Source organism: Mustela nivalis, assembly GCF_964662115.1.
Source record: "Mustela nivalis genome assembly, chromosome: 8".
Taxonomy (NCBI): Eukaryota; Metazoa; Chordata; class Mammalia; order Carnivora; family Mustelidae; genus Mustela; species Mustela nivalis.
In genome coordinates this window covers 36,838,049-36,865,318 of record NC_139027.1, presented here as the reverse complement: position 1 = coordinate 36,865,318, position 27,270 = coordinate 36,838,049, and the positions used below count along the sequence as shown (strand labels likewise).

General features: G+C 42.1%; 1 protein-coding gene across 3 annotated transcripts in view; it reads right to left on the bottom strand.

The window, feature by feature from the left end:
* LOC309870862 (interleukin-36 gamma-like) overlaps nucleotides 1-27,270 on the bottom strand; it is a 163,673-nt gene that overhangs the window by 76,657 nt on the left and 59,746 nt on the right. The gene's annotated exons all lie outside the window — the stretch shown is intronic.

The following is a 27,270-nucleotide window of genomic DNA, read 5'->3' as shown; positions in this document are numbered from 1 at the left end:
ATCTTATTTTGTGCAGTTTGTCTACTTTTTCTGTTTCTTGTTTTTTTCTTCTCTTAGATGGTTTGATTTGCTTCATTTTGTTTTCATTATGCCATTTGTGTTTTGTTTACTGGGTTGGGCATTATATATTTTGGTGCTTACCTCCAAGAACGTTTTTTCCCAGATTTTATTTATTTATTTATTTATTTATTTATTTATTTGAGAAAGAGAGGACAGGGGGAGGGGCAGAAGGAGAGGGAGAGAGAGAGCCCAAGCAGGCCCCACACTGAGCACATAGCCCATCCTGGGACTTGATTCCATGATCCCAGGATCATGACCTGAACCAAAATTAAGAGTCAGACATTTAACCAACTGAACCACCCAGGCACCCCTCACCTCCAAGAACTTTCAACATCACATCTAATTTAACCAAATCAAAAATTTGTCAGTATTTTTCCTCTCTTCTGGGAAAAAAAAAAAAAAGAACCACAGAGTGCTTTAACCCTAATCTCTCCCCTCTCCAAACCTACTGTTGCCCAGAATTATAGTTCCCTCACAAATTAGACATTATTATCATTTTGAACAGTTAATATTTGCTTAGCTTTATCTAAACCTTGACCATTTTCATGGCCCACCATCCCTTCTTACATCTCAGGCCTTCCTAGTTGGGTCATTTTCCCCAACCTATAGTACTGCCCTTGGAAGCTGCTTTAATAAGGTTCTCTTGGTATGAATCCTCACATCACCAACATCTTTGCATGGGTTCTTATTCTTGGAAGATAGTTTTACTGGGTACACAACCTTAAGTTGACAGCATTTATTCACAATACAATGAAAATATTATGGCACTGTTTTCTGGCTTTACTGTCACTGTTGAAGAGTCTGCCATCATTCCGATTATTGCTCCTCTGTAACAAACCAACTCTTTGCCAACTCTAGTTTTTACCCTCAGCTGCACAATAAGTTTCCCATTACAACTGACATCAAATTGTTTCTCTTATCAGCTCAGTCAGGCTTTTTTTTTTTAAGATTTATCTATTTATTTGAGAGAGAGAGAGAGAGAGAGAGAGCATGAGAGGACAGGGATCAGAGGGGGAAGCAGACTCCCTGCCAAGCAGGGAGCCCCATGTGGGACTCGATCCAGGGACTCCAGGATCATGATCTGAGCTGAAGGCAGCTGTTTAACCAACTAAGTCACCATAGTTATATGGAGAACTAGTCATCCATATTGCTAGAAATGAAAATCCTTTTTATTCCTTAATCCACCTTAACTGGCTGACTCTTGGTTCCACCACCCCATTAAAACTACTTTTATGAAGGTCTCCTAATTGTCAAATCCAATGGATTCAACCTTTGTTTTGCCTGACTTCCTTTTCCCTTTGGCTTCTGAATCGTCTGGTTTTTCTTCTGGCCTCTGTCTCCTCAGTGTCCTTTACTGACAATTCCTTTTTTTTTTTTTTAAGATGTTATTAATTTATCTGACAGAGAGAGATCACAGTAGACAGAGAGGCAGGCAGAGAGAGAGAGAGAGGGAAGCAGGCTCCCCGCTGAGCAGAGAGCCTGATGTGGGACTCGATCCCAGGACCCCGAGATCATGACCTGAGCCAAAGGCAGCGGCTTAACCCACTGAGCCACCCAGGTGCCCCACTGACAATTCTTATATAACCTGCCTTCAGATGGTGGTCATCCCAGATACTCCTTTTGAACCCCAGATCTTCCATCATCCTTTTCCATCTGGCTTTGGTCCCTAGGAGGCTGACCTATATGGAACTATATCCACTGGGCTCCCCTGCTGTCAGGTTTAGTCAACAGGAGAAACTGAGAGGAAGTCATGAGCAGAGAGGTGAGAGATGAGAGAATTTACTCCCCTACCTCCTCACCTAGCTCCTTCAGAATGGCCCTCTCCAATCAGTTACTCTGAATTCTGAGATATACAATGACCACTTCCAACTGTGCATCACCAGCCAAAGTGTTCTTATTTCCTCATCTAGACAGACATATCCAACCACCATCTGAAGAAATTTACCTATAAATTCCAAAGGCATACCAAATTCACATATCCAAACTTTAATGCAATAACTCCTCCTACATCACTTTGCCCAAAGCAAACAAAGTTGATCATCCCCCTGACTTCCAGGTAGTGTTAGATAATTCCACTTTAGTAGGTCAACCTAGAAATCTCAGAGTTATCCTCAACTTTTGTTTCCTGAATCCCCACTCCTATCCAACTGGCCACTAAGTCCATTCTGATTTTACTGTGGAAAAATCTCAACTCTGTCTCTTCCACTCTCTACTTACCACTGCTGTCTTATTTCAGGGCATCATAACTTCCCCCAGACTTTCTGTCTCCCTGCTTTGAGCCTGGCCCCGCTCCAGCCCTTTCTGTGCTACAGTGAGAAAATGAACTTGCTGAAATGCAAAACTGACTGTGTCACTCAGATCTCCTTTGCCTAAGGAGGCCCTTCTTAATCTTGTTCCTGCCTACTTCTTAGTCTCATCTCTCATCACTGCTTCCAGAGACCCTGCCTCAAGTCCTTTTGCTGGCACTCCCCACACCTCTCATGTACTATTCCTCCTTTAAGACTCAGTACCAGTAGCAGCTGCTTGCTCAGGAATGTTCTCTCCCATGTTCCCAGACTCAATCAACCAATCTTCCTCTTGATCTCTTGAACATAACTCCATCAGAGCATTTATAACCTTAAATATTTTTATTAAATATTTTTGTCTGTCATCCTCAAAACCTGTTAACCTCTTAAGATCAGAGGCCAATTCTTACTCAGCTTATCATTTTGCCCTTCATGTTGTGGGATCAATAAATGCACACCCCTTTTCCTTGAGGTCCATTGGCTCAGTCTTCTGTGTTGTAGATCAAACAGATCACACATAGCTCAGCACCTACTTTTGAATCCTTACTCCTCTCAATATTTTGTCTATATCTGAACAGCCAGTTAAGACAGAGGTAGATGTCCGTAGTGCCCATCTATAAACCAGTTCAAATTATTTCTCAGGCCTACTCTTTCAGATGAGTGGCTCAGTACTTCTCAGCATTATACAAGCCAACATTTTTTTGAGAATCCAGACTGTTTCACAACAAAACTACATGTAACTGAAATAATTCAAACCACTAAGGGCAAGAGACAACTCTCCCCCAAATTATAAATCTTCAGGCTATCCAACCAACAATCCATCTAAAACAAGCTAAAGATTCTCTCTTTTTTTAAGATTTTATTTATTTATTTGACAGAGAGAGAGAGAGAGATAGTGAGAGAGGGAACACAAGCACGTGGAGTGGGAGAGGGAGAAGCAAGCTTCCTGCAAAGCAGGGAGCCCAATGTGGGACTTGGTCCCAGATCCCAGGGACAGCCAGCCACTTAACGACTGAGTTGCCCAGGTGCCCCCACACTAAAGATTCTTTTAAAATGTAAGTTGATGTTGTTAATTCTTGTTTTAGTCTGTTCACAGTCACAGTCAGAAGAGTCTCCTGATGGATATGTGATATCCAACAAAGTAAATAAAACGGATTGTTTTACTCCAAACATTTTCTTAGTAAACTACACTTTACTAACCTGATTTAGTTCTGGGGACAAGCTAAGGTTATATCCTGCTACAGGGGCCAAAAAGATAAGCATTTATCTACACAGGGATGATATAATTTTACTTCACAACCTAAGATAGGCCTTAAGAAACAAATGACCATGTTGCTTAAGTATTACCAGAAATAATAACTTACAAATAACTTTTCTAAAAACCAAAGCCAGCATTATGAGTATATCCCAAACATTTGATCAGACTTCATAACTAAGTTAAACCACCAATTTAAGTAAATGTTAAAGAAATGCAAAACAATTCAAAAACTGCATTATAGAAATTCTCTGAATACTGGCCTCCTTATCAAGAGTCTGTATCAACAACATTTCTGTCCTCAGCTCCTGATACAGGAGGATAAATCCATATTTGGGTAAACAATGCAGTCATAAGACACCAACAATAACTTCATGGTAAAATACACCTAAGTGTGATAAGTGTCACATTTTTACATTTCCAAAAGTGGAAGTTTTGTTTTTGCACCTTTCCATGCTCTTTTTCAGCTGTCAGAGAGAGGGTTTCATGCATTTCTACAAGGCATAGTCCTGCCTTTGATATGGTTTCCCATCTCTGGTTATACTAGAAAGAAATGCAATGATCCAGGAGCCAATTAGATGTGAAACATAACCATTTAAATAAGATTTGATTCAAATCAATAACCATTTATTAAGCACTCATTGTGCTCTGGGGGACAAGAAAATAACAAGGAAATGATCTAAACCTCCAGGAACAGCTGGAATCTAGAAAAGAGGAAAGGCAGACAGGACATGAAATACTGTGCTAGAGGACAAATATGATAAATAACAGAATAGAGATGGAAAAAAAAGATAATCTAGGCATATGGGAGAGGGAAAGAGAATAACCTCCACTGGGCATTGCCCTAGACTAGATTGCCTTAATAGACACTAAAGTAAGAACTCAATAAGAGAACAAGCAGAGCATTCTTGCATTTTTTCCTGATTCTCACCGTGACCCTGTCTTAACTTTCCTCCTAAAAGCCAGTCACTGCTCTATTCTAGGGAATGAAGGGAGAAACAAAGAGAGAGAGAATCCAGAATCCTTGCTCACTTATGGCTAGGCTGGAGATTTGGGAAGACAACAGTGCCCATAGGAACCCCTGAAAAGCTGTACCCTTGGCACCTGTTCACTACCTGTCTCCCCTTGCAGATTCCCCACTCTTTATTGCACTTTCTGCGGATGCTAACTGGCCTGCTAACTCCTCCTGAGCATGTCTTCCCTCTGCCACCCCCTTGAATCTTCCACCTGACTTGACCTTCTCTCTCAAATCACCACATATTTGTGTCTCACCGAGGCATCAAGGTCTGGCTCAAATGTCATCGCCTCTGTGAAAAACATAAACAAACAAACAAACAAATGCAACAGATCTTTAAGAACACACTTCGTTCTGGGAACACATTTATCTCCTCTAACTCTCATAACCACCCTGGCACATAGGTGTTACTACATCCATTTTGTAGGTAAAGAAGCAGGTTCAAACAGTATAAGAGCACACAGCTAGTCAGTGACAAGGCTAAATTCAAGCCCAGGTGTGCTGAGCCCAGATCCTCTTTCCTTGACTACAATATTATTTTACCTCCAAATCCAATGGCCCTCAGCCCTGACCCCTCACTAGGATCACTTGATGCCCGGGCCATGGCTCAGACCAATCACAAAGAGTTTCTGGGGTGGAGCCCTCTACATTTTAATGGTCTCCAGGGAACCACAGTGTAGACCCAGGATTAAGAACCACTATCTTACTTGATCTCCTTCACCTTTCAACAGTACCTCTTGCTCCCTCTGAATTCCCACACCGCTCTGTTTCTACCTTCAGTCATTCAATCATTCATTCAGTCACTGATCCCTTATTGGGTACCAGTCACTACACAGAGTTCTGGTGATCAGCATGAAATCAGACCATACCTCTTGCCCTTTTGCAGCTATTCGTAAATGTAATAAAGGCACAAATGTGAAAAGACAAAACTTTTAAACTTACAGAACAAAATATAGTAGAATATCTTTGTGATTTGGGGCAGGGAGAAATTTCTTAAATAAGACACCAAAGGCATAAACCATAAATGGGAAACTGATCAATTTGACCTCATTTTAAATGTAAAAAATTTTTCTTTAAAGGTATTATGCTTAGCGAAATAAGTCAATCAGAGAAAGACAACTATCATATGATCTCCCTGATATGAGGAAGTGGAGATGCAACATGAGGGAGCCTGGGGGATAATAAAAGAATCAATGAAACAAGATGGGATTGGGAGGGAGACAAACCATAAGAGACTCTTAATCTCACAAAACAAACTGAGGGTTGCTGGGAGGGGGTGGTAGGGAGAGGGTGGTGGGGTTATAGACACTGGGGAGGGTATGTGCTATGGTGAGTGCTGTGAAGTCTGTAAACCTGGTGATTCACAGACCTGTACCCCTGGGGCTAATAATACATTATATGTTTACAAAAGAAATAAAACTTAAAACAGGGGCACCTGGGTGGCTCAGTGGGTTGGGCCGCTGCCTTCGGCTCGGGTCATGATCTCGGGGTCCTGGGATCGAGTCCCGCATCGGGCTGTCTGCTCAGCAGGGAGCCTGCTTCCCTCTCTCTCTCTGCCTGCCTCTCTGTCTACTGTGATTTTTCTCTGTCAAATAGGTAAATGAAATCTTTAAAAAAAAAAAAAGTGGAAAAACAAGCCACTTGTTTTTATTCTAAATACCAAGATTGGTATTTAGAATATATAAAAAACTCCTACAAATAAATAAGAAAAAATCCAGCAGGAAAACGTATATGCATTTCATAGAAGAGTAAATACAAATGGCTAAGAAACATTTGAAAAGATGCTCTACATCATTAAAAATTAGAGATATAGAAATTAAAGTGTAGTAAGATACCATTTTACACCAAATGGATTGTCAAAATTTTTAAAAGTTTGGCTACATTAAGTGTTGCCAAGAATGTAGAGTGATGGGGATGTTGAGATACTGCTAGTGGGTATGTAAATCAGCACTGCAAACAATTGCAATACAATGTAATAAGTATATAATAGGTGGAGCAGGAAGTGACTAGGACCTATGGCAGGTGGGGCAGGAAAGAGCCCATGAAGGCTGAGATGTAAGGGATGAATAACAGTTACTGGCCAAAGGAAGGGAGGGTGTTGCAGGTAGAGGGAGGGTGAGCATGATACATTCAAGGCAAAAAAAAGGGGTGTGTGCAAGGGCCAGGTCAAGAGGGCTACAAACTGTGCCCAGGAGATTGGACTCTAAGGGCCATGGGAAACTACTGAAGGGTCTTCAGCAAGGACATAATAGTCATTCAACAAAAAGTCATGGCATTTACCATTGGGCAGGTTCCACATAGGCTCTGGCTCTACATAATTGTGTCTGTTCTAGAAATTTTACTCTAGCTATATGGTGGAGAATGGGTTGGACAGTCACACAACTAGAAGCAGGGAGTCTAAAGAGGAAGTGAACCAGAGGTTTTCATGTGGACTGGAGAGCAATAGAAACAGAGGGTGTAAATGCACGGAGACATGAGATACTTGAAAAGTAAAAGGAAACCAAGCATGATAGTTCATTAGACATGAGGTTAGAGTGGTGAATGAGGTGAAGGGGTCAAGGTGATGCTCTAGGTCTCTGGGTGGAGGGTGAGACTTTCATAGACTAGAAATCAAAAAAGAGGGTGAGAAGTGGAACAGTTTGGCGTAGTTAAGAGACAGACAGAAGAAGACTAGATAGGTGACTGGGAAAGGAATGACAGAAGGAAAAGCTGGGTAATATTGAAGAACTGAGGTAATAGGGGATTGTAGTCTGAGGGAAAAAAAGATCAATTGTGTGAAATACCACCGAGAAGTCAAGTTTTTTTGTTTGTTTGTGTTTTTTTTGTTTTCTGTTTTTTGTTTTTTTTTTTTTAAAGATTTTATTTATTTATTTGACAGACAGAGATCACAAGTAGGCAGAGAGGCAGGCAGAGAGAGGAGGAGGAAGCAGGCTCCTTGCTGAGCAGAGAGCCCGATGCGGGACTCGATCCCAGGACTCTGAGATCATGACCTGAGCCGAAGGCTGCGGCTTAACCCACTGAGCCACCCAGGCGCCCCTCTGTTTTTTGTTTTTAAAGGCTGAAAATGATCACTGACTCTAGGGACAAGGATGGCCTTCATGAGAGAAGTTACAATCAAACGGAGGGAGGAAGCAAAAGCGTTGAGGCCTAAGGAGTGGGAGGGGAAACAAGTGAAGGCACTTTTTTAAGAGAAAGCAGTTTTATTTTATTTTGTTTCGTTTTAATTCATATAAGCAAGGCACAAGAGGGTTTGGTAAAAAGGAGCCAGTAGAGAGTAAAGGGTCAAAAATGAGGGAAAAAGATACTAACAGCAAGGTCCTTGAGAAGATGAGTATTCCATTTCAACTCTAACTGGGTATACTTCAATTCAATTCTAGCAATAACCATCCAGAGTTAGTGCAGACCCCACAAGTTAAAGGTCATAGTCCCCAATAAGACTGTCCTGACCAGCGACCACCCACATTTCTGATTAACTGGTTATAAATTCAGAAGTTCCCAAGACCCTCTCAGGTTTTTTAATTAGTTAGAAAGATTCACAGAATTCAGGAAAGTGCTGATATTATTATTATTTTATTAAATAGGATACAAATCAGGAGAACCAGCCAAATGCCAAGATATAGAGGAGGAGGTCTGGGAGGGAACTGAGTTTCCATACCCTCTCCATGTGGAATCAGGACACATCACTCTCCCAGTACATCACTGTGTTCAACAAAAAGGAAACCTATCCAAGGTCCAGTGTCCAGAGTTTTTCTGGGATCTCATCATGTAGGTATAATTGATTAAATCTTTGCCCATGCGAGTGAACTCAACCTCCAGTCCCCCTCCTCTTCACTCTCAGGAGGCTGGGAGGAAGAGTTGACTAATACCATCATGTGACTCAAAGCCCCAATCTTCTAATTACATGGTTGGTCTTTCTGGAGACTAGCCTCCCACCTAAAGTTATCTAAGGGCACTGCCAAGAATCAAAAATTCCAAGAGTTTCAAGAAGTTCCCTGATAGGAATCTGGGGCAAAAAACAGATACACTCTTTATTATACAACAGTGGGTCAAGAGGTTGCAGGCCTGGGTAGAAGAAAGAGCCCATGTAGGATAAAAAGCCTCCACTATTCCAACAACTGGGTGGCTCAGACAGTTAAGCATCTGCCTCTGGCTCAGGTCATGATCCCAGGGTCCTGGGATACAGCCGCAGGTCAGGCTCCTCAATCAGCAGTGAGTCTGCTTCTCCCTTCCCCTCTGCTTCACCCCAGCCCCTGCTCATGCTGTCTCTCTCTAATAAATAAAATCTTTAAAAAAAAAAAAAAAAAAAGGAAATGCTGTGGGAATTCTCATATGATGGTGTCGATTTTTCAAGGACTAAGTATGAGGGAGAGAGGTAGGGTCAGGATTTGAGGTCAATGGTGAGTATTTGAAATGACTTCTCTGCACAGCACACTAGGAGATCTTCATAGGACTGCCAAACAATGTCAGAGCCCAGTGGGTAGTGGTGCCCATGCATCCAGGAGGCAGTCATCTGTAAGCCAGACAGTTTTCTCCAACAGTCCCCAGTAGCCTCAAGAGAGATGCGGAAAAAGCAGACCATTAATATAAGCAGGACTGGGGTTTTGCCTAGGAAATGCTAGGGGAGAAAAAGGGAAAGGCTGCTGAGAAGATCAGCAAGAAAATGGTTGAGAAGATGGAGCATATTAACTAAAATGGCTAAAAAGGAAGCAAAAGTAGAAGGACAGATAGAGAAGGGGGATGTTTGTGGGCTAGTTGTCCTGATAAGGGTGAATAATTGACGCTTTGAGAGTATGGGGGTGAGAAAGCAGGAAGGCTGTGGTCAGAAAGAAGGATGTCTGTGTGCATGATTGCCTAAATGGAGTCTTTCCAAGAGGTACGCAGCCTTGAGGGTGGCAAAAAGGAGTGCCTCTTCTCAGCACCTACTATTAAATTTTTTGTATTCAAGATAAGTGCCCTGAAGAGAAGCACCCATGTTTAATCCATCTTTGTATTCCTAGCAATACTGGAAATACTGTATGGAAAGCAATTACACTTTTAGGGAATAGATGATGCTAAATTGTTAAGGGTGCTGAGAAACTCAGGACATCTGTATCTGGTGAGCCCACTGAGGGGCTCCATTTGGACAAATGCTCCAAGGAACCGATGAAACAAAGGGACAATGATGCATACTGGGGAACAATATTCTCCATCCCCACTGCAGCCCCAGGCCAAGTGAGTTCATTATGAATGAATGTTGCCAGTTGACACTTTCCAGTCCTAATGCACACATACTCACACATAACCAGTGAGCCCTGTTGGATTACCACTATTATCAGAGATTCTGTGGCAATGGTGAAAAGGAGGCTACTCTCAGTAGAAAGGGAAGAAAGGAGGAGGAAGGGAGGCAAACTAGTATTTCCTGTGTGTCAGCCATGGTCCACCTCTGTGATAGACACTTTCACATAAGGGACTTTGTTTATCTTTGTTACAACCTTGAGAGCTAGGTTTTGTTGTCGTCATTTTAACTTAAGGACATCTGGCCAGGAAGATGAGTGACCTTCAGAGATTAGGCTAGGAGGGTAGAGCTTCATCTGATTCCCTCTTTGGTCTTTCTGACTCACCTACTGAATGCCTCCTGGAATCCCTCATTCCAGTGATAATTCCCTTTCCCTCTCCTGAGGGCTCAACATAAGCAAAGTGTCATAGGAGAAGAAGTGGCTGATTTTGTCATGGTCCTCTAGGAACTTTAAGACTGGAGGGGAAGGTCAGATGTGTTCCCAAACAGTCACACTCAAAGCAGCTCCCTACTAAGCAACAAGGAGGCTTATTACTTGGAGAAAACTAAATTAAAAAGTTCTGTTCTGGGTACTGACATGAGTTTGTTTGCTTATTTGTAGGATTGCTTTCCATATGACTAGTACTTAAAAGAAGAGCAAATTTCCTTATCCAATGAACAAAGTGAGACTAAGGTGAATCCTACTGTATCCTTGATACTTTAAAATGGGGTCTCCTGAGGAATCAATCTCAGTAAAGAGAGAGTCAAGGAACTTGCCAGAATTCACAAACTCTGACTCCTGAGATCTGGTTGTCCATAGGATAATGTAAGAGCTAAGTGCTGACAGTTAAACAATATGTGTTAAAGCCAACAAGGCTGCTGTGGGTTCAGAGAAAATATTGTGGGCTTATTCCCTTTTCCCCACATCTCCACTAATACCAGTCTAGTCCCCTTGTCCATTAAGCCATTTGCAATAGGACAATCAGGCAGGGCCAACTCCCAGTGTCAGGACTGGCTGAGCCACTTCCTCTAAATAATGTGGCCCTTGTTTGTCCTGGAAGCTTTTAATCTCTCCTTCTATTTTCAATGATAGCCTAGCTGGATATAGTATTCTTGGCTGCATGTTTTTCTCATTTAGTGCTCTGAAAATATCATGCCAGCTCTTTCTGGCCTGCCAGGTCTCTGTGGATAAGTCAGCTGCCAATCTAATATTTTTACCATTGTATGTTACAGACTTCTTTTCCCGGGCTGCTTTCAGGATTTTCTCTTTGTCACTGAGACTTGTAAATTTTACTATTAGGTGACGGGGTGTGGGCCTATTCTTATTGATTTTGAGGGGCGTTCTCTGAACCTCCTGAATTTTGATGCTCATTCCCTTTGCCATATTGGGGAAATTCTCCCCAATAATTCTCTCCAGTATACCTTCTGCTCCCCTCTCTCTTTCTTCTTCTTCTGGAATCCCAATTATTCTAATGTTGTTTCGTCTTATGGTGTCATTTATCTCTCGAATTCTCCCCTCGTGGTCCGGTAGCTGTTTGTCTCTCTTTTGCTCAGCTTCTTTATTCTCTGTCATTTGGTCTTCTATATCACTAATTCTTTCTTCTGCCTCATTTATCCTAGCAGTTAGAGCCTCCATTTCTGATTGCACCTCATTAATAGCTTTTTTGATTTCAACTTGGTTAGATTTTAGTTCTTTTATTTCTCCAGAAAGGGCTTTTATATCTCTCGAGAGGGTTTCTCTAATATCTTCCATGCCTTTTTCGAGCCCGGCTAGAACCTTGAGAATTGTCATTCTGAACTCTAGATCTGACATATTACCGATGTCTGTATTGATTAGGGTACTGGCACAAAAACAGACACATAGATCAATGGAACAGAATAGAGAGCCCAGAAATAGACCCTCAACTCTATGGTCAACTAATCTTTGACAAAGCAGGAAAGAATGTCCAATGGAAAAAAGACAGCCTCTTCAATAAATGGTGCTGGGAAAATTGGACAGCCACATGCAGAAAAATGAAATTGGACCATTTCCTTACACCACACACAAAAATAGACTCAAAATGGATGAAGGACCTCAATGTGCGAAAGGAATCCATCAAAATCCTTGAGGAGAACACGGGCAGCAACCTCTTCGACCTCTGCCGCAGCAACATCTTCCTAGGAACAACGCAAAAGGCAAGGGAAGCAAGGGCAAAAATGAACTATTGGGATTTCATCAAGATCAAAAGCTTTTGCACAGCAAAGGAAACAGTTAACAAAATCAAAAGACAACTGACAGAATGGGAGAAGATATTTGCAAACGACATATCAGATAAAGGACTAGTGTCCAGAATCTATAAAGAACTTAGCAAACTCAACACCCAAAGAACAAATAATCCAATCAAGAAATGGGCAGAGGACATGAACAGACATTTCTGCAAAGAAGACATCCAGATGGCCAACAGACACATGAAAAAGTGCTCCATATCACTCGGCATCAGGGAAATACAAATCAAAACCACAATGAGATATCACCTCACACCAGTCAGAATGGCTAAAATCAACAAGTCAGGAAATGACAGATGCTGGCGAGGATGCGGAGAAAGGGGAACCCTCCTACACTGTTGGTGGGAATGCAAGCTGGTGCAGCCACTCTGGAAAACAGCATGGAGGTTCCTCAAAATGTTGAAAATAGAACTGCCCTATGATCCAGCAATTGCACTATTGGGTATTTACCCTAAAGATACAAATGTAGTGATCCAAAGGGGCACATGCACCCGAATGATTATAGCAGCAATGTCTACAATAGCCAAACTATGGAAAGAACCTAGATGTCCATCAACAGATGAATGGATCAAGAAGATGTGGTATATATACACAATGGAATACTATGCAGCCATCAAAAGAAATGAAATCTTGCCATTTGCGACAACATGGATGGAACTAGAGCGTATCATGCTTAGCGAAATAAATCAAGTGGAGAAAGACAACTATCATATGATCTCCCTGATATGAGGAAGTGGTGATGCAACATGGGGGCTTAAGTGGGTACGAGAAGAATAAATGAAACAAGATGGGATTGGGAGGGAGACAAACCATAAGTGACTCTTAATCTCACAAAACAAACTGAGGGTTGCTGGGGGGAGGGGGTTTGGGAGAAGGGGGTGGGATAATGGACATTGGGGAGGGTATGTGCTTTGGTGAGTGCTGTGAAGAGTGTAAACCTGGTGATTCACAGACCTGTACCCCTGGGGATAAAAATATATGTTTATAAAAAATAAAAAATTAAAAAATAATAATAATAATGTGGCCCTTGGCTGATATTTCAGTCCAGTGCTTCCTCAGGAGCACAAAGCAATACCTTGCCCTCTCTCCACCTGAACTCACACCAGAAGCTGAGCACCTGTACAAGAGTCTGCAACCTGCCTGATCTGCGGTTTGACCCCAGGGTAATCTCATTCCTCACCTATAAACTGACTTCAGGAGCTCAGTAGGAGAGATCCAAGCAAGAGTTCTCGGTTTTCTTAAGCCCATGTGGAGCAGAATCCTGTTGGGCAAGGTCAGGCTCTACACTGAACAAGCAATTTCAGAAGGAACTGCCAAGAGGAAGTGAGAAGAAAGAGAGGGCAAGGGCACCTATGCAGCCAGTCAGAGCAGCACACTCTACCAGGCAGGAGCCAGGGGCACAAACCACACACCCAAAGGCACTGAACCAAATGACTCTAATTTTGGGGGGCCTGCATTCTTTGGAAAGCATGGAGTGAAACCTGAGACAGGAGCTAGATGGCTCATTTGCTCAACTGCCACTCAAAAATCAAAATCACCCACCCTGGCCTGGGGACACAATAGTAGTAAGACTACAGGAGCTGCATGCTCCTCATGCCCACAGGCTAGTGGAGCAATCTGTCAGCAAACAACAGATAAGAAAGAAGAAAATACACAGGAGTAAAATGCTAATGAGCGGCCAGAACTTTTTATTTTGGTGCAGTCCCATTGTTTACCTTTGTTTTTGTCTCCCTGAGCTGAGGAGATATATCCATAAATATGCTGCTAAAACCCGTATCTAAAAGAGTACTGCCTTTTCATTTATAGTTTTATGGCTTCAGGTCCCACATTTAGGTCTTTAATCCATGTTGAGTTTATTTTTGGGTGTGGTATAATACAATGGTCCAGTTTCGTTCTTCTTCATGTAGCTGTCCAGTTTTATTAAAAATGTGATATATATATTATATATGTGTGTATACATAGTATATATGAATATATGTGACAGAATAGTGCTCAGTCATAAAAAAAGGATGAGATCTTGCCATTTACAACAACATGGATGAACCTAGAGGGCATTATGTTAAGCATAGCCAGACAGAGAAAGATAAATACAATATAACATCACTTACATTTCCATATGTAGAATCTAAAAAACAAAATAAACAAAAAAAGGGAAACAGACTTGTAAATACAGAGAACTAACTGGTCGCCAGGAAGGGAGAGAGTTGATGGGATAAGTGAAATAGCTGGAGGGGATTAAGAGGTCTAAACTTTCAGTTATAAAATTTAAAAAGTGAACACCCAAAGAACAAATAATCCAATCAAGAAATGGGCAAAGGACATGAACAGACATTTCTGCAAAGAAGACATCCAGATGGCCAACAGACACATAAAAAAGTGCTCAACATCACTCTGCATCAGGGAAATACAAATCAAAACCACACTGAGATATCACCTCACACCAGTCAGAATGGCTAAAATTAACAAGTCAGGAAATGACAGATGCTGGCAAGGATGCAGGGAAAGGGAAACCCTCCTACACTGTTGATAGAAATGCAAGCTGGTGCAACCACTCTGGAAAACAGTGTGGAGGTTCCTCAAACTGTTGAAAATACAGCTACCCTACGATCCAGCAATCGCACTACTGGGTATTTACCCTAAAGATACAAATGGAGTGATCTGAAGGTGCATATGCACCCGAATGTTCATAAAAGCAATATCCACAATAGCCAAACTATGGAAAGAGCCTAGGTGTCCATCAATAGATGAATGGATAAAGAAGATGTGGTATACATATATATAATGGAATACTATGCAGCCATCAAAAGAAATGAAATCTTACCATTTGCAATGATGTGGATGGAACTAAAGGGTATAATGCTGAGCGAAATAAGTCAGAGAAAGACAATCATCATATGATCTTCTTGATATGAGGAATTTGAGAGGCAGTGGGGGATTTGGAGGGTAGAGAAGGGAAAAATGAAACAAGATGGAATCAGGAGGGAGATAAACCATAAGAGACTCTTAATTTCACAAAACAAACTGAGGGTTGCTGAAGGGAGTGGGGTAGGGAGAGGGTGGTTGGGTTATGGACATTGAGGAGGGTATGTGCTATGGTGAGTGCCGTGAAGTGTGTAAGCCTAACAATTCATAGACCTGTACGCCTGGGGCTAATAATACATTATATGTTAATAAAATAAAAATAAATTAAAATAAAATTTAAAAAGTCACAAGGATGGGAAATACAACATAAGGAACATAGTCAATAAAATTATAAGACATTGTAAGTTGACAGATGGTAACTACACTTATCATGGTAAGTATTACATAATGTATAGAATTGCCAAATCACTATGTTGTACATTTGGAACTAATATAACATTGCATGCTGCCTATACTTGAATAATAAATTTTAAAAGAGAGAGAGAGTGGCTAGAGCTGGAGACAGAATGAGAGCTGGGGGCCGAGGGAGACCCTGATGAGAGAAAGATAAACCAACTTGCCCCCAAATTAGGGGCAAGACTGCCAAGCCAAGGATCAGACAGAAGGCCTGTGTGCTAGATGTAGTGAGCAAGAGGAAGAGGGCTGAGAGATGAAGAAAGTACCAGCAAGGCCTGGGCTGCATGAGCCTTGGAAAGGCCTCAACAAAGGAGACCCCACCTAACCAACCAATAACTTCATACTAAGGCATGCAGAGGTCACATGGATTTTTACCCCAATTAGAAATAGGAGACATAGGGGGACATATAGGGACATGGGGGGAGCCTTTGCCCTAAAGAGGGGCATGTAGAGTCCATCACAAGTACAGCTATGAACCCCACACTCCCTAGTCCACAAGTATCCAGCAATCACAGACATGGACAGGCCCCAGCTGAAGGCAAACAATGTCAGCCACCTGGAGAGCCACCTGGGCACTCAGAGCCCTATCATTATTCCCCAGTGCAGACAGTCAGTCCCCTACATATCACGTCTTGAAACAGGGGCCCCAACACCCATTTCTTTATGCTTCCCTTTGCATAGTACAAACCTTCCAGATGCCCTGCTGAAGCAGACTTCTGGGGAGAGGGAAGGTGGAGTTGGGCTCCTGGATACGGTAAGGTCAGTGGTGAGGATTCTGTATGGACAGACAAAATTTCCCTTCTTCTCTTCTAGGTTTGTTGGCTGTTCTACTAATTAAATTCACATAAGACAGACTAATAGGAGAAAAACAAATTTAATTTCCTTTGTATAGGCACCCCATAAAAATATGAGACTCAAAGCAGTCAGGCAATTGAGGTTTATGTGTCCCATTCTGACCTAGGGAAAGGGGTAGGGCCCTGGTGCTTCAGAGGAAGGAGGGCAATTCGTAGGCAGATAAGAAGAGCAGGAGTTTGGTAATCAGATATTTGCCCTACCACACAGAAAAGTCTTTCAGATAACAGTTCTCTCTGCTAACAGCCCTCTCTCTGGTATAGGCCACTTATCTAAATTATTTTAGGTAGTTACAAGAGAGGTTAAGCTGAGTTTTGAATCTCACTGCGTTCAGCTCAAAATAACCCATATGCCAAGTTAGTACATTCTGAATGACACATACTACTCCCTTTCAGTTCATTCACCACACACGACATGCCTGGGTTTCCGTAGGGGTCAAATTTGCCTAACGCGGGCGCCTGGGTGGCTCAGTGGGTTAAGCCGCTGCCTTCGGCTCAGGTCATGATCTCAGGGTCCTGGGATCGAGTCCCGCATCGGGCTCTCTGCTCAGCAGGGAGCCTGCTTCCCTCTCTCTCTCTCTCTCTGCCTGCCTCTCCATCTACTTGTGATTTCTCTCTGTCAAATAAATAAATAAAATCTTTAAAAAAAAAAAAAAATTTAAAAAAAAAAAAAATTTGCCTAACGCCTAATTATGAGAACAGAAATGTATCCCCCTCAATGTGTCCCCAGTGATCAACTTCTGAGCGTCCCTAAGACACTGTCTCAGAATCTTCCCTCTGACTTCCACCTCAGGCTGCCACACTCAGACTGCTGTTGGTGACATTCATTCATTCATATCAGTGAAACTGCACTGCTCTAGGGTCTGGGGATACTGCAGTGAGCAAAGGCACCCAGGGCCCTGCTCTCGGGGACCATTCTAGAGGTGGCTGCTTTGCTGCTGGGCACACAATACCTCCTAACTCTTCCTGTCACATCTGTCCTAGAGGGGATGTCCCTTAAATCTCTGAGACCACCTTCCTGCTTCAGAGACATGAGGCTTGAGGATGAAAGAAGGGAAATAAAACTGCCTTGGGCAGAGTGGCTACCCCCAGGCCTCCTTCCCTGCTTCACTCCTGGAGTTTCTCAGTGTGTGAGCAACCAGCTCAATCCCACTTCCCCCGCTCATACTCCGCAGGGTGAGTTCCAGGCAGGTCCAAGTCCCAGAGTCCTGGCCCTAGCTGCCATGTGGCCTAATAGAGAAAGCTTTACCCCACACCCACTAGGGCCCTCCTCCTGCCCCAGCATGCCCTCTCCCTAGGATGTCTGACAGTAGATAACCATTCCTTTAAGGGTTCCAAGTCAGACAGCAACAATGACCACATGGAGATACGAGTCTGCAACCTCGTTTGCCAAGGCCAATCCAGTCCTTTCTTATAGTCCCTTGTCCAGAGTGAGGAGGTACTCACCTCCATGCCTTTCCTAGTACTCTCAGGTCTTCACTCTGCTCTGAAGTAAACAACCCTCCCAACATGAATCCACAATTTCACAAACAGGATATCAGAATGTAGCCCAGAGCACTCTCAGTTCACAATGAGCCAAATCATGTTTCTCTCCCTCCTTTGACCTGGCCAAGTCCCTGAACACATGTAGAGGAAAGAGCAGATGACCTCTCCATGGCAGTTTATACACCTCATAACACTTGCCATATTCTCTTAAATTGTAGGCATTTGCAAAAGTTCCTTGAGGACAAGTACCGTGTTTTGTATAGTTTTGTTCTCCTTCCTCTGGCGCGCACACACACGCACACACACACAGCTTACATGGTGCCTGGTGTGAGGTATAGTTTTCCTCTCCTTCCTCTGTATACACACACACAAATGCACACACACACACGTGCACACGCTCACACACCTCCCATTTTGGAATGATGGAAGTCATTCCTCTGATTTCATCTTTCTGGAACTCCCAAACTCTCAGAGGAGTTTGGAAAAGTCCTTAAGAAACTTTTCAAAACTGCCTTTTGGGACAAATGGGAGTGTCTCTCCAGAAATTTAGCTCCCAGGCATCTGGTGAAACATTGAGCAGGAGAACACTATCACTTCCTGATGATAGTGACAACTCCTGTCACCTCCTTATCCCAGAGGACTTCATAAAGAGCTCAGGATGCTCTAGAGGAGCAGTTGAACACCACTCTGACTCAAGCTGGGCAGCAAGGTGTTCACTGTGCCTTTGTGGCAGGAACTGCACTTCTCCAAGAGGACAACACCCCCAGTCACGCCCAGAAGTCTCTAGGAGTCTTTGGGGCCTACCTGCTGCTTCCATTATCAACAAGGCTGCTTACTGAGGAGTTCATTGTGAGTTAAAAATTGCGCTTCTGGTAAGTCTCTATTTTTAATCCAAGATACTCTTTTCTAAGGAAACAGAGGAAGGTTGCTCAAGATGGAACCCATGAGAGTGGCAGCATGATCATGCCTGGCTTTCATTCATTTGGTCAGCCAACACTCATGGACCACCATCATGTGCCAGGCATGGAGATAAGAGCTATAACAAGTGTGTTAATAGTAAGGGAGATAAGCAAATAAAGCACAGTGAGGGAGGTTTGCAGAGGGTGTTAGAGGCACATGGTACAGAGGATTAGGCAGGAGCACCTGGATGGCTCAGTTGGTTAGCGTCTGCCTTCGGTTCAGGTCATGATCTCAGGGTCCTAGGATTGAGCCCCACATCACGCTCCATGCTCAGCAGTGATTCTGCTTCTCCCTATCCCTCTGTGATTTCTCTCACTCTCACTCTCTCTCAAATAAATAAATAAAAATCTTTAAAAAAGAAAAAAGGGATTAAGCAGTGGACAAACAACAAGGAGGATAAGGAGTTTCCAGGCAAAAAGAAAACATTGTACAACAGCATGGAAGCTAGAAAGAATATTATTGCATTCAAGGACTGCAAATAGTTTGGGAGGACTTAAGTGTGTAGCAGGAGAGAAGAAGAGAGGATTCCATGGTGGATCTTGCTTGCCATGCTCAGGAGCTTGGACTCATCCACAGAGGAGACAGGGAGCCAGCAATGAGATGTGAGCAAGGACTTGATGTCTCCAGATTTGCTTTGTAGAGACATCCCTTGGCTAATGTGTTGGGAATGGATGAATGGAGTTTCCAGGTCAGCAAACAAACTAATTAGGAAATGATTTAAATGGCCGAGGTAAGAAGGGAGAGGGCTTGAATTACTTACAGTGAAGTATGAGGATGGAGAGAAATCTATAGATCCAAGGCAGTCAGGAAGTGCTCAAAAAAAGACCTATTCAAAGAACTGATGGTGGTTAATGAATGAACGGTGAGTCCCTGGATGGCAGTGACTGGGACAATTTCTGGTAAAATGACTTACCCAGTGAGAGAGACAGTCAGGTAGGGGCAGTGAAAGTTTTCTCCCTTTTTTTTTTTTTTAAGATTTTATTTATTTGACAGACAGAGATCACAAGTAGGCAGAGAGGCAGGCAAAGAGAAAAAGCAGGAAGCATGCTCCCTGCTGAGCAGAGAGCCCAATGCAGGGCTCGATCCCAGGACCCTGATTTTTTAAATCACTACCAGTTCTAAAATATAACCTGCTGCTTGCACATGCCACTGGTTAACTTTGATCGATCACTTTGGAACCATCATATCAAACATCCTCCCTTGTGAAAACCGACTTTGAAAAATGGGTCACATGTGGCAGCCTCATAGATCCATTAGTACATACTGAAAGAGGTTGCAACCTCTAATGCCAGGGAAAGAAAGGAATCCCAAGTTGCTGAATTCTGGAATATCTATGCATTGTATAGGAGTATGGGTAGAATTTGTATAATACCTTTACACAATCAGACTTCCTCATTCAACATTGCTCATTAATTAGGGGAGATTAACCATCTAGAGTCTGGGTTCTAGACTTGACCATTGCACCCAACAAGTCCTGAGTTGCTTTGCTAAGAACTTTGTATTCCCAGAAGATAGAAAACTCGGTTCCAGCCAACAAGGAGGAAGTAATTGGAGAAGTGAAATTAACTAAGTCCTGGAAGGAAATGACCAAATCACCTTCAATTATGTAATAACCAGCAAGTAGAATACATACACTGCAGACAGATTAGGAGAGAAGTATTTCATCAGAGATTTTAGGAGCAAAGTATTTTTAAGCATTACTTTTTAAAAAACCATATGATTCCAGGGATAATAATCCTAAAGTGGTCTTTTTTTATAGTGCTAGAACAATCTTAAAGAAAAAGGAAAGGACAAAGGAAACCAAACAACAGAGCTACCAGTAGCAGGTGAGAAAATGAAAATGAATAAGGAAGAAACTCAGAAAAGGGAAGAGAGAGAACTAAATACCCAGTTTGGAAAGTCCCAGTGCTACCCTGAGAGAAGGAGAAAGAAGAGAATTCACACATGTCACAGCCAGGTGGGAAGAGGAAGAAGGACAGGGGCACAGAGTTTACCCTAATCCTAAGAGGACAGTGTGGAAACATTTATGGGCACAGTTTCCAAGATATATGAGTCTGCCAAACTAATGTCATTTAGAATATAGTTGAATCATTGAGAAAAAATTCTGCAGATGGGCACTGTGGACAGCACAAGATGGGAGCAAAAAATGTTTATAACAGTTAAAAGTAATTTTTTTTAAAAAAGGAAAAAAGGATCTGGTTTAGATTCAACTAAACCATGTTTGAGTCATGGTTCCAGCATTTACTAGTAATTAGTTAACTCTGTCAGTCTCGGTTTTCACATCTGTGAAATGGGTCAATACTATCTACCTTAAAGTTTATTGCAAAGACTAAATAAGACAAGGGAAAAAGTGCCTGGTACTCAATAAAGGGCAGGGTTTTTTTAAAGTATTGTTTCTAAATTTATGTCCAAGAAATATGATTTAATACAATGGTGTAAGACAGGGGCCGACATCCTATGACCTGCAGGATAAATCCAGTTAAGCCCATTCATTTACATATTATCTATGGCTGCTTTCACACAACAATGACAGGGTTGAGTAGTTGCAACATAGACCCTGTGACTCAGAAAGATTAAAATATTTACTATCTGGTCCTTTATAATGTTTCTAGATCCCTATATAAGCAGCACCAAAGCCCTGTGTTTATGGCAGACTATCTTATATCTATTCGTGCAAGAAAGATACAGAGTAGAAACGTCCTGGCATCTACTCACCTACCAAAGGGCTTTTACTATTGAACCCAAAGGAAGGACAAGTTTCAATGGACTTTCAGAGGTGGAATAATGACTCAGCCAGTAGGGAGAAGCCTCTGCAGACCATATACCTCACCAAACCTAGCAGCTTCCTCATATATTTGAGTCCTCCTTGTTCTAGACCAGGGAGGAGAATGGAGCATTCCTGAAATCCGCCTGTCTGCTCTAAGTACCTGGATCCAAGAGAGGGGCAGACTCGATGGAGATGATGCTATAAGAAGAAAAGCAGAGGTCTCAAAACTAAAATCAGACTCTCCAATCTGAAATAATCTCTGAAACAGAAAGAAAAGGAAAGAAGTAGCCATGGAGACAGGCCTGGCTACACAGGACATTTTAAACACTTTTGGGTACCAGAAAGGTCTATGGGAATGGTGGAAAGAAATGATAAGATTCTGAAGAAGAATATTAGGAAGTCCATGCCAAGGATGAGATGGGACTTGGAAAATGGTAGGGACAGTCATGGCTTTATGTTTTTCTGTACAAGAGAGTCAACAAGAACAAAATGGCCCATGACAGAGAGTAGATATTACTATAACTACACATGATAATATAAGAAATGACCCATGATCATTTGTCTTCTTGACTGAAGACCATTTGGGGGAGGTCAATCTTGCTAAGAGAAGCCAGAAGTTCAAGATCAGACAGATTAGGAGAGAATATAGGATATTATATTAAGATATTACCAAGGCACTTGCTGCTCTGAATAACTGCCATTCTCCTGTCTTGGAGAAATGACCTGCCAGTGTAGAGGACAACTTGACTTGGAGGTGAGAAGGGCTTGAGTGACTCAAGAGGGAAGAGTCCTCCCCCAATGGAGTTTCCCACTACATCCTGGCATTGTCAACTCCCCACTTCTGCTTGTTCCATTTTTTATGGGTCTGCGTGGCCATTTACATCATTGTCACTCTTCCAGGCCCTCCCCCAGTGCAACTATTTCTGTAGTGAGAAGTTTTCTGTTGATTAGGGACTGGAAGGAAGTGCTATGGCCTGAGTAGTCTCTTTGAGGAGATGGGGTTGGATACATGCATTGTGCAACATACTTGCCTGACACAATGAGAAGTTTCACTTCCTGAGATGGACAGGATGCTGCCAGGTTTGGGGTCCAGGCTCTGGGCCTGGGATGAGACACAGCAGAACTAGAAACTACTACGTCAAGGGGCATTGCCCCATGGCTCCAAAATTTCCATTGAGCAAAAAGAATGGGAACTTATGCATCCTGGATACAAAAAGATGGAGAAGTAGATTCGAGATTCCTGACCTCAAGCTCATAGTCCTTAGAAACAGAAAGGATTAACTCAGAAATGACGCTTGAGTCTCTTGCATACCTCCCTCTCTGTGACTGGCTTTCATCCTCCTCCACTCAGCTTCTCAACACATCAACAGGCTGAGAGCATCTCTGTGTTCTCTGGGCAGGAGAGCCCACAGAGCTATCAGACCTCCAGGTCTTGCTGACCCCAGCATAAGGACTCTGAGGAAGATGGTAGTTCCTTCAATGAAGTTTGGCAACCACTGCTTACTTGAGAGAGTGAAGCCCATGGAGGCAAAACAGAAAAGTCCATTAAGCTCCTTGGGGCCTCTAAAGTGTCTGCAGAACTAGACACCCGATTTTATAAGGGTTCAGAGTTGGGAACCAACTATTGCTTACCAAACTCACAAGAAATTGATGCATTGAACAGGATGCAGCTTTTTTTTTTTAAAGAATTTATTTATTTATTTGAGAGAGTGAAAGAATACACATGTGTGTGCACACCCACAACTTGAGGGGGCAGGGGCAGGGGCAGAGAGAGAGAGAGCAGCAGGCTCCCCACTGAGCAGAGAGCCAGATGCAGGGCTAGATCCCAGGATCCTGGGATCATGACCTATATGAAAGGCAGATGCATAACCGACCAAGCCACACAAGAGCCCCCAGTATGCAACTTTTAGATTGCCTGTGGAACATAAAACTTACCAATGATAGCATTCTTGTGCCTGTCTTCCTGATACTGGGCCGCCCAGGTGCCCCAATAAACCAGCAAGATTTCAATTCAGTGCTCTAAATGCTGTAATATAGATGTGCCAAAAGGGGTGGGGAAGGCCCCATTTCTAGGCTTTATGCACAGTTTATGACCTAGTCATTCAATCATTCTACAAATGGGAAGGTTACCCTTGGCCAGTATGCTGGGCAAGTACTTTGCTGGTCTCTGAGTTCAACAAAGTCTGGTGTATTTTGATACACTAACAACAAAGTATCTAAAAGAAAGGGGCACCTGGGTGGCTAAGTGGGTTAAGCCTCTGCCTTCAGCTCAGGTCATGATCTCAGGGTCCTGTGATCAAGCCCCATGTTGGGTTCTCTGCTCAGCAGGGAACCTGATTCCCCCTTTCTCTCTGCCTGCTTCTCTCCTTACTTGTGATCTCTCTCTCTGTCAAAGAAATAAACAAAAGCTTTAAAAATATATATCTAAAAGAAAAATAAAGAAAATAATCCCATTTATAATAGTATCAAAAACAATAAAATAAATAGAAATAATTTAACCAAGAAGGTGAAAGATCTGTACACTAAAACTATGAGACATTAATGAAAGAAATTAAGGAAAACACAAATAAATGGAAAGATATCTCAAGTTCATGGACTGGAATAATAATAATAACACTATTAAAATGTCCATACTATTTAAAGCCATCTATAGATTCAAGACAACAGTTATTTAAATTACGGTAGCATATTTTACAGAAATAAAAAAATCCTGGGGCACTGGGGCGGTTCAGTCACTTGAGCATCCAACTCTTGATTTGGTTTGTATCATAATCTCAAGTCGTGAGATTGAGCCCCACCTGTGCAGAGCAGGCAGCCTCCTTGGGATTCTGTCTCTCCCTCTCCCTCCGCCCCTCCCCTGCCTGCTTATCCTCTTCTGGAAGGAAGGAAGGAAGGAAGGGAGGAAGGAAGGAAGGATCCTAAAACTTTTATGGCGCCAAAGACCCTGAATAGCCAAAGCAATCTTGAGAAAGAAACACAAAGCTGAGGTATCACATTTCCTAATTTCAAACTAAACTATAAAATCGTAATAATCAAAACAGTATAGTAGTGGCATAAAAACAGACACATAGACCAAAGGAACAGAATTGAGAGCCCAGAAATAAGCCCATGCATATATGGTCAGCTAATATTTAACAAGGGAGTCAAAATACTCAATGGAGAAAAGATAGTCTTTCTAACACATGGTGTTGGGAAAACTGGATATTCACATGCAAATGAATGAAACCGGAGACCCCTATCTTACATCACTTACAAAAATTAACTCAAAATGTATTAAAGACTTAAAAGTAAGACCTGAAACTATAAAGCTCCTGTAAGAAAATATAGGGGGAAAGCTCCTTGACACTAGTCTTGGCGATGGCTTTTTTTTAATATGACACCGAAAGCACAAGCAGCAAAAGCAAAAATAAACAAGGGGACTGTCACACTGAGCGACTTCTGCACAGCAAAAGAAACAATCAATGAAACAAAAAGGTAACTTCAGAATAGAAGGTATTTGTAAAACACAGGTAAGGGGTTAATATCCAAAATATATAAGAAACTCCTATAACTCAATAGCAAAAAATAATCTAATTTTAAAAGGGCAGAGGACCTCAATAGACATTTTTCCAGAAAAGACAGTCAGATGGCCAGCAGATACATGAAAAGATACCTAACATCACTAATCATCAGGGAAATTCAAAACGAAAGGACAAGAGCTAATTGCTTCACACTTGTTAGAATGGATATCATCAAAAAGATAGGAGATAACGAGTTTTGGTGAGGATGTGGAGAAAAGGGAAACCTAGAGCACTGCTGGCAGGAATGTAAATTGGTAGAACGTCTATGGAACGCAAACAATATAGAGGTTACTCAAAAAATTAAAACTATAAGTACCGTAGGATCCAGGATTTCCCTTCTAGGTATATATCCGAAGGAAATGAAGTCACTGTCTCAGGCATCTCCACTCCCACATTCATTGCAGCTTTATTCACAACAGTCAAGACATGGAAACAACCTCAATGTCCATCAACAGATGAATGGGTCAAAATGTGATATATAAAGGAATATCATTCAGTCATAAAAAGAAGGAAATCCTGCCAATTGTGACCATATGATGGACCTTGAGGGCATTACACTAAGTAAAATCAGTTAGAGAGAAAAAGACAAATGCTTTATTATTTCACCTATATGTGGAATATTTTTTTTTTAAAAAAAAAAGGCAAACTCACAGAAACAGAAAAGAATAGGAAGAGTTTGGTCAAACTTCAAGTTATACGATGAGTAAGTTCTGGGAATCCAATATACATACAACATGATGACTATTGTTAACCATACCATATCATGTACTTGAAAGTGGCTAAGGTGTAGATCTTAAATGTTCTCACCATAAAAAGATAAATATGTATCTTTTTGTAAATATGTATATGTTTATATGTAAATATAAAATAAATATGTATAATTATGTGAGGTGATGGATGTGCTGATTAACCTTATTGTGATAATCTTTTTGTGATATGTATGTATAGCAAACCATTGTGTTGTACACCTTAAACTTACACAATGTTTCTTTTTTTAATTATATCTCAACAGAGCTAGGGAGAAAAAACCAGTCAGATCACTCTTGGAGATATTAAGAGATACAGTAGCAGCTGGATATTCTTATAAAAAACAATATTCCAGTTTTCAAAGTTAAGAGAAAACTGATTTTAGGCAGAAAACATATTACTTGCATCTTTTTAAAAGATTTTCTTTTTTTTAAGATTTTATTTATTTATTTGAGAGAGAGAGAATGAGAGAGAGAGCTTGAGAAAGGGGAAGGTCAGAGGGAGAAGCAGACTCCCTGCCAAGCAGGGAGCCTGATGCTGGACTCGATCCCAGGACTGAAGGATCATGACCTGAGCCAAAGGCAGTCACTTAACCAACTGAGCCACCCAGGTGCCCCAAAGATTTTTTATTTATTTATTTGACAGAGAGAGAGAGAGAGAGAAAGATCACAAGTAGGCAAAGAGGCAGGCGGGTGGGGGGGGGGGGGAGCAGGCTCCCCACTGAGCAGACTGCCCGATGCAGGGCTTGATCCCAGGACCCTGAGATCATGACCTGAGCCAAAGGCAGAGGCCCAACCCACTGAGCCACTCAGGTGCCCCATCTTGTTTGCATTTTAAAAAGGGATCGTGACCCTGAAAGCTTGACTTACTTGATGTGGGAAACAAAGGCAGAAGAGAAAATATTAAGTTTCCTTACTACCTACAGCCCATTTACCAGTCCTTGAAACAGACAGAGTAACATTCCTCTAGGGACTCAACTGCCTCAATGTCAATACTTTGCTAAGGGCCAGACCTACCACCCTCCTCTCCCCAGGATCCTGTAAGTCTACTTTAACATAAAAAATTTCCTTTAAAATTTTCCTTTATCTTGAAACCCCTCGAGATATGTTTTGACAATCAACCCCCCCAAGCATATGGCCCACTGATATACATTTGAAGGGTCTTGAGTATGATTTTGTTAGATAGTAATTAGTGACTTTTCCCAACAGTAGCTAGCCCCCTCAAGGTCCTGGAAACCTTGTTTCCAAATTCCTTAGAGATTTACTCTTTCCCTAACCCTGTCCCAACTTGAAAGTATATAACGGGCCACTCGTCATGACCTCTTTGCAGCTCTTCCTGCCCATGGGTCCCATTCCTGTGCTTTAATAAAACAACCTTTTTTCACCAAAGACGTCTCAAGAATTCTTTCCTGGCCATCAGCTTCAAACTCTAATGTTCTTTCCTACCTC